The following is a 9072-nucleotide window of genomic DNA, read 5'->3' as shown; positions in this document are numbered from 1 at the left end:
ACTGAGATGGCATGGGGGGGGGGGGGGGGGGGAGGGAGCAATTTTCATCATATTGACAAAAAAGACTCAAAAAAGTACCAATAACAGAAACCAAACACCCATCTATTGTTCAGTGGTCAGAGTCACCAAATTTAGCTATAAGAAAATAATTTTGATGTAACAAATGACACTTGCTCAGTCTCAGTGCAAATCCTCAGCCTCCAACCTATTTTTGTCGTTCCAGCCTTCACTCTCACATTGCCTTATCACGGCTGCATCTTAGACAGGCAGCATCAATCACTGCAGCCCATTTTAACTAAAATAAGAGTGGTAAAATAACTCCAGTTTAATTTGGAGTTACACTGACATCACAAAGATTTTCTGCCCACTGCACTACCTCTTCAAACAAAGCTTTTCAAGCCTCTTAAATTCAGAGACCTGCATAAAAGTAGGAGGCTGGAAAAGCTCTGCCTGCTGATTTTCAAGTGGCTTCCAAAATCCATAGATTCCTCCTGGTTCATCACCCTTTTCATGAAATGGTGCCAGAAGCAAAATAAAACCCTTAGCTCATTAAAAACAGAAAGCCACCATTACAGCATGATTCCTTCCTCCTCCAAACTCTGTAGAGGGGAAATTAATTGAATTCAGTCTTACTACTGATGTGCTGTGGAGGGAGTTACTGAAAGTGAATTCTGCAGTCCTGTTTTCCCTGTGGAGCGGATATTCCTCTGCTTATTCACTCAGAGAACTATTTCATTTGATTTTGGGTCCTTCACTGTGAGAAAGACGCTGAGTTGCTGGACCATGTTCAGAGAAGACCAATGGAGCTGGTGATAGGACCAGAATACAAGACATTGAAGAGAGACTGAAGGAACCAGGCTGTTCAGTCTGGAGAAGAGGAAATTAAGGGAAAATCTGTCACTTCATAACTGCCTTGAAGGAGGTTCTAGTATTCTAGTGATGTACTCATACTGTTAGGCTGATGGTTGCCTTTGATGTTAAGGATCTTTTCCAACCTAAATGATTCCCTGGTGTATTAGTAGAGAACTGAACACTAAGGAACAACTTAAGACTATCCAGAACTGCCATGAACAAAAATCACCTCTTTGAAAATGACATCTGGCATTGTCATCTCAAGTCACCATAGGCAAAACTTCCATGTGTATCAGAGCCTAGTGTGTGCCAACTTCCTACTGACATTCAGGAGAATCCAACTCAAAATAGCACATGAGAACAGGGGGATTAAATATTCTTATCTGGAGCTCCCCCTATAAAGGCACAGAGATCAGAAGTATGTAGGGAATGTGTATAAGAAGACCAGTGGGGGGGAAACTTCATGTTTGTTTTTCAAAACAAATATTGAGGCTGTTCCTTCTCCTTGTACGAACTGAATATCAACTGTAACAGGAATATTGTGCACAGCTCTTGTCAAGCACTAGAATTTGTATTTCTGAGGGATTTACTTGGCTGAAGCAGACAGGGAGAATGTGCTGCCATGGCATTTAGCTAAGCTCTGCAGAATCCCAAATGAAATGCAGGTGACTTGAAGTCCAGGTTAGGGATCAGAGTTAAGGACCTGGGTTCACCCCTGGTTACTTTTGAAAGTACATTTATCAAATGCTCTCTAGAAATCCAAATGAGCTGCTCATATTTCCTCTTCACCTCTCTGCCTCACTCAGCTCCTCACAAACTCCTTCCTGACAGTGCAGCTCAAGCACATTTTGGTCCATAAAAGATTATTCACACGGCTCCCAAATCCACTAGAAGGAGGCTGTAATAAAAACACTATTCCCAGCAGATCTCAGCAGTGCCATGAGTTCACATTTCTCTGTAACACTGCAGACAGACAATGTGGATCAATGATGCCAACAAAGAGGTGACACAGGTCCCTCATCAGCTACACCTACAACAGCCAGAGTCTTCCCAACCCTTGCAGTCCACTCTAGGCCTCTGCTTTCCCTTCTCCTATCTCCCTGGACCACTGTCACAGCACAAGTGCATTTTCTAATGCAGGAAATAGCAGAGTACATGGAAATGTACTGTGTTCTTTAGATTCCAGTTGTCACATATTTTCAGCTAGATTTAAACTCCATATGAAGGTTAACGATAGCAATAAAATAAACCAGCCCTAATATAAGTGCTCCATCTTATCTATTAACTCTGTAAATTTATACTAAGCATATATTTCTTGGTCATAAATATCTCTCCATATTTGTATTTTAAGCACACAAAACATAATTCACCGTGGAATTAGTATTCAGCATCAGTAGAGCTAACAGCCAAGGAGGGTAAAATACCAGGAAATGCCAGGTCTTGCCACCTCTTTCCAGCTGAACACACACAAGCATTTAAAGAAAGAACTTGTGAGAAGCTTTTCCAGCCTTCTTTTCAAACTGTAAATATGTTAATAGTGTCTCAGAGAGCCCCTAGAACATGGGCAAAATGTGAGCCCAGAGTAAACACAGCAAAACACCACATCAGACAGGCAACAGAGAGAATTCATTGCCTTGCCTGGGCTTACCAGCAGCACTAAAAGACTTTGTGACTGCTTTCAGAAGGGGAGGTAGAGTCCAAGCTGCAAAGCTGATACTTCAGCTGTAGCTTCTCTAAACTCATGCAGTCTTCACAATCCAGCTTCTTGTGAAGGTAAGCAAAAGCATCTAGGGTGTAAGAAGAAACAGTTTTTGCCTTGAGATATCAGATATATATGTGTTTATAGCACAAAAATATGACAAAGACTTCTAAAGTCTTTAATATGCTTCTCCATCCTCATGAAAACTTGACTGGAGCTGTATCTAGGCAGGCAGTCTTGCTTTATAATCAAGTACTCCTGGCAACTTGTCTGTACGGCTGCATTTGCAACATCTTTGAGGGATTCCACAGCGTTCAGACAGTATTGAAGGCAGGAGAATTAGGATCAGAGCAAAAATAAATTGGAGAATGAGATTGTTAATGAGCGTTCACTCTATGCATATTATTAACTGTAATACAGCACTGAAGTCGGAGAATGCAGCACTGACCTCCCCACTAAGTTGTATGTAATATTTAATGACCTAAATTTTTATAACCAAAGCCCACAGATCTATCTTTATGAATCATTTCTTACAAGGCTAAGCACTCTGACTTGCACTAGCGTCTACAATGGACAGATCACATTACACCACAGCATTCCTTACACATGAAGGATATTTGCCTTAAATGTAGCCAAATCAGAGCCCTGAGCTGATTTCTGGCTACGTTAGCTTGGTGTTAGGCTTTAATCTGGTAAAGATATCTCTGTCTGAGAGGCTCCCTTGAAATCAATGAAGTCAACTGCAGTTAGAATATTCACACCATTTGCCAGGCTGTTTGATGGCAAGACTGCAGCACACAGAGTCTGCATGTCCCCATCTTTACTATTCTTCTTCTATTCACAAACATCAAATGAGACTTTTACAAGAATCTAAAGGAAAACAAGGCCAACACTCCAGTATCAGCTACTGCTGCTATACTTAAACTAATTAGATACAACTTACATAACCCTGGCAGCCAAAGCCCAGGAGCACAGAGTTTCAAAGTTCTTCTGCTGGTCTGGCTTATTTCACTCAACAGATCTGGTAAACTGTATTAGTAAAGGCACTTTTCCCTCTGTAAAAGATGAGTCTACACGAGGACTGTTTTGCTAGCATAGCTATGCTGGCAAATCCCTTAAGCAGAGGCAGATGCCAACAGAACTAGAGATGAGGGTCAGAGTTCAGATTCATAAATCAGCAGGCAGTGGGTACCAGCTGAGACCTGGCAGCTGCCTGCAAGCCTGCTTTCTCCTTGTGGCAAAAGCACCTCAATACAATAGTTTAAATGTCTTTTACTGTACCTTAAACTGGCACGTATTTCCTCTGAGCTGAGAACCAGCTCTCAGAAAAAGTTACTGCAGCTTTTTTTCCAAGTATGGGTAATTGGTTAAACCAAAGAGATGTGACCTGAGCACCCACTGAGCAGCTGGGGAAGGCAATACTGATCCTCCTCCTTCTCACACCTGACACCAGGAACAAAAACAGTGGCACTGTGTGACACATACATTTGACTTTCCATCCTTCTCATTCTATTAGATCTTCAGGACAAAGCGGGAGGAGAGCTTCATCTTTTATTTTACGGGGTTTTTAAGTCAAAGCTCTCAAAGGCTACATTTCAGTCTGTTGCATTCTGCTAAAGATTAGTCAGACCAAAAGAGAGACCAACTCCTCTTCAGTGTTTGTATCAAACCAAGCTCAGCGCAGGCAATCAATAAATCAGAGACTGTCTCAGTAAAACGTTGTATATATTTCATTAAATCATTTAAGAGCGTGTGTAAGTAACTGTATGAACAGCATCCAAGTGGAGCACAGCAAAAATCCGTAACACCAATGACATTAGAGAAAGGGAAGGCAGCCTTTGGAAAATGAATAGCTGCAGATGTCACAGCTTTCAGCCACACTAAATTCCCTGGCTGCAGTGTGCGATATGCTATTTGTTTCCCCTAGAGCATGAATTAAGAAGGATGAGGACTAGTTAAGTGGGTAAAGCATGTTTCTGAGTGCTGTCCCAGTTCTCATTAGTTCCCCAGGGCAGCTGCAGTGTGAACAGCCCTGCTCCTCTTAGTGCAAGTCTCATAGCTGTACACAAGCCTTTGGTCAGGTCCAGGTGCATAGAGCGATGGAGAGGACATGGATCCATGCTGCAAAAAGATCCTGTAGCTGGGCTGCTGGGCACAATGTCTCCTGCCCCATTCAGCCCAAGCTGCCATGTGCCAGGAGGTCCCACAGCACTGCCACACACAGCAGATCACTGGGAGCACCCAGATGTCACTGCTGCCAGAGCAGAGACAAAAAGCAGAGTGCTCACAGCATAGCACAACAGGGACTCTGCCAGGAAAACAGAGCTGGATGAAAAAATGCTGCAGGCTTCTTAAAGAGTGCTTATTATGTTTAATATCTGCATCTCAGATGTTTCTATTACTATTTCCTCTCTTAGAAAGTACAAAAGGACAGGGAAGAGCTAAGATATTTCCTGATGTATTTTGTTTCCCTTTGGATAAATAAACCTGTAAACATTTTAAAAGATGCTCAAGGTTTTCTTTTCAATACACATCACCCATGTTGTTCCTGTTAAAAAATACTCCTATGGGAATTCTCCACAGTTCCCATATTGGCATTCAAAATAGGCAGCCCCTCACTTCAAACTAGAATAGTCCATACCTTGTGCCTCTGCACACGGCCAGGCCTCACTGGAGTGTAGGTTATACTTTCATCACTGATGTAGATTCATACATTTGTCTTCTGCAGATGGTGATACATTTCCTAGGCTGCTGATGCACGATGCTTCCTGATCTTTGTCCTGATACAGAGCTGTGTCAGTAAAACAACAAGTGAATCAAGCAACAACAACAAAAAAACACAATAAAGCACACAAACCCCAAAGCGTACAGATTACAAGTGTACTAGCACTTTCTTTTTTTTCCTGATGGCTCATTTTACCTCAGAACAGATACAAACAATTCTGTTCCAGAGGACTCATTTGTGCTGCTACTGATTCCATCTGTGCTAATGGAGTGTCTAAGTGTAACTATAGCAGCAAACCCAAATGCTCTTTTACCACCTGTCTCCCAGATGCAAAGATTTGACTTCAGGATGTTCTGTTTAGCAACTGCATCCAAGTAGCTTGGCCAAGATCTACCAAGACACCACCCAGCAGCCAACTTGTGCAATTCTCAGCCCAGAACAAAGCTTCCCATAAAAGAGCAAACAAACCACAGAACTCAAGGCAGTGGCAGAATCTTCACCATCCTTTCCACTGCCATTAGTGGAGCGCTTATAGGCACACAATACGAGCAACAACATGGGTTGAAGGGCTGTTGTTAACTTTGTAGATTGAGTTTTGATGTTCCATGTAGTGTCACAGGATGAAAAGTGACACTCTTGGTCTGTGACTCTGTTGAAGTAATTGACAGGTCTCTGACTAAAGAACAAGAGTCATTTGGCCATGCTACCTGGGTTTTGGTCAGTCTGACACCGGATTTGTTATCTATTGCCATCAGTTTCAGTATCTGCAAGAACTGGATTCCTCTGAGAAAAAAACAAGAATAAAAACAATTTCACTTCATCTTTGGAGTTCCTGAATGGTGTTTTCTAAAGCCTTTAATAAAACAAATGCAGAGGAGGAAAGGTCTCTGGTGCTCAGAGGATGTGAAAGTAACCTTCAAAATGTGAGTCAGATATAACCTATGCAGAAACATCTACCTGTCTGGGCAAATAGCTTGAAGCAATGACGCATGAACTACTGTCCAGTTCTGCTTCTGTAATAAGTATCCACACCAACTATTTCAGTACTTAAAGACCTGAAAAGGAAAGAGGGCTATAGCTCCAGGGATCTGTAAAATACAACACTGACAGTCTTTAATAGTGAAAAAAGTCCCACATCAATTCACACTCTAAAAATGATGGAAGACCAGATAAGAAAATATGAAGTTAAATGTTTGGGAACATTGTGGTATGCCTTCATACTTTTTTATTATCATGTACACTGAGTTAAAAATGTTATGTTTCTGAGTGAAAATGAAAGCTGAAAATGCATTAAAGCTGTTTTGCAGCCACTTGGTGTTGATGGGGTGGGAAATGGATCCCTCTCAAGCTCACAGTTAACTTCTAAGAGCTGACAACGTCGGCAGCCAATTTTCCTGTTACCAGCAACAGGTGATTCCTGGGCTGTAAAAGGAGCTGACATCACTTTTACACACACTAAACTGAGCTTGACAGGTTAAATCCTGAGAAGGAATCTGATGGAATTTCAGCTACATGAGTTTTCCACGAAATCATTGCATTCATTCATTTGTTCCAGTAAAGATTCACCCCATAGTCCAGTCTATTGCAGAGCAAATCATGATTGTAAAAGCCAACACCTTGTCCTTAACATCAAAGGTGCTCATCATTCTTACCATCTATTTGTTTCTGAAAACCAGTAACAAGCGTGTGTTGTGCAAACAAAGCAAAAAATGCAGACCAGATAATCAAAATAATCACCACAGTAAAAAAGAGACTCCCTCACATCTCTGTGCCTATGAGAGCATAAAGAAATAAAGAGAATAAAAATATGAAAGAAATAAAGAAGTCAATTTCCAAGCTTACTGCAGTGGGAGTGAAAAGGAAGGCTATTGAAACACCAGCTGTCTCTCCTAGTGACTCAGGTGAAGGTTCCAGAATGAAACAACAAGAGCTGAAATGGAAGTGACAAGGGCCCTGTATTTAAGGATAAGCCGTGGTTCTGCTCTGGTAGGATGGGATGAGCAAGCAGTGCAGTTGTCCTGGTTTAGAGGCAGGACATGCTGTAATATTCCCTTACCCTGAGTCAACCCTGGAGAGCTGTGTCCAGCACAGCCTGCTGCCATGCTCAGAACTGCACTAGTAGCTCACCCTTTTCCCCAGCTCTTGTTCTCAGAGATCCCCTTGGAGCTGTAAACACAAAGAACAGGACACTCCTTTCAGCTCCTTTGAAAGAGTTTCCTCATTTAAGAGCTTGGTTTAATTTCCTCCGCAATAACGTAGTAGACATTTTGCACCCCTGGTTACTATGTAGAGTGGAGAAGGGAGAGGCAGGAAGAGCAAGTCTTTGCATGAGCAATGCTTTCAGCAGCGTCCCTTGCTGCACTGGTGTACTCAGTCCTTCCATGGCATCAGACCTTCATTATGTGAGATAGCTTGGCTGTGCTCTCTGTGCTGTTAATATTGTGTGCTGTGTAGGGCTGGGGAGTCCTGCTCCAGACACAGCCCCTGCTGCAAGCTCTTCCTTATTGAAATCTGCTTTGCTGTGGTTCAGTTTTATTTGTACAATGCACTGTACTTCAATTTTATTTGTGCAAAGGCTTCCAGAATTTCAGAGAGCAAAACTGTGTAGCGTTACCAGGTTGTTATGGGCCACTTTTTGTCCTCCTGAGATATCCAAGTTCAACCTGGATAGACTTGGAGGATGATCTGTCTGGTGCTGCCTCTGTACGAGCTCCACTGGTACAGCTCCCACTGAGAATTTTAGCTCAGCAGACCACTGAATTTTGCCTTGCATCTACAGTCAAAAAGATGAAGAAAACAGGCTCTTCTATTTTGCCTTAAGGAAAGGCTCCTTAATGCCAGGAATATTCTCATTACTGCAACAATAACATCTGTATAGTAAAGTACCTTGAGACCTACAAAAGGCCACTTTGGGCTGTCCACCATTGTGTTCTTGTCCTTTCTGTTCTTACGTATTCCTCCCTCCAGGTTTTTGCAGAGCACCTTAAAGAAAAATAAGCAGAGAACAAATGGCCAGAAGAGTCCCCTGGAGCTCATCCTGTCCAGCCTCACACCAGCCTCAGGCAGCCAGGGGGCTGCTGGCTTTCTGCAGGATCCCCACACAAGCACTGCGCTCACAACAAGACCTGACTTCTGTCTTGAGAAGCAGTTCTGCCTAGAAAGGAAAAAGCATATTGCCCTGCTGTTTCACAGGGAACGTCATCTAAGACTAAATGTTTGCTACCATAAGGTACATCCATCTTCTCTGGGAGGAGTCCCTTTTCCAGTCTCATTTGTGTTGGTAAAGGGGCAGCAAAGAGTCTTTTATCTGAAAGCTTGTTTCCCTGGAGATCAAAAGTGTATTCTTTAGTTTTCAAATCTTCCCTCTTTATCCTCACAGTTCCCATATACGGGAAAAAAATGGCAAAATGTTATGGGGAGTGCATATAAATCACACCAGCCGCTGATCCTCTTATCCAGTAACCATAACACATCATATGCTGAGAGTCTCTCTCCGAGAGAATAAAATAAATTACATTTTACTGGCCAGCATAATAAACCTGATGTTGGTTATTGTAAATTACTGAAAGCATAAAGGTATAGTCTTTATGTGCTCTTCTTCAAGCGTGGTATATGAACATCAAAGAAGGCAGTTATCATGGCTGCTCTGCCTCTGTCTTTGACAATAGATGGATCTCATCCGATTCATTATAAAGTTGAGAGACAGAATTAGACAAACTGTTTAAAAAAAAACAAACACTTGCTACCAAAGACAGTAAATTATTTTTGTTATGAATATCGTAACTAAATATTTTGG

The 9072-nt window shown here is 42.1% G+C and overlaps 1 long non-coding RNA gene across 1 annotated transcript; it reads right to left on the bottom strand.

Moving 5' to 3' along the window:
- Window positions 1-289: 289 nt before the first annotated feature.
- On the bottom strand, window positions 290-7523 carry LOC107318012 (uncharacterized). Its single transcript, XR_001557107.3, has 2 exons — window positions 5193-7523; window positions 290-2639 (listed from the first exon to the last, which is right to left on the bottom strand). It is a non-coding gene; the product is annotated as an uncharacterized LOC107318012 (long non-coding RNA).
- Window positions 7524-9072: the final 1549 nt, after the last annotated feature.

Source organism: Coturnix japonica, chromosome 12 (assembly GCF_054131305.1).
Source record: "Coturnix japonica strain WE chromosome 12, WE-NBRP24, whole genome shotgun sequence".
Classification (NCBI taxonomy): Eukaryota; Metazoa; Chordata; class Aves; order Galliformes; family Phasianidae; genus Coturnix; species Coturnix japonica.
This window is presented reverse-complemented; position numbering and strand designations above follow the sequence as displayed.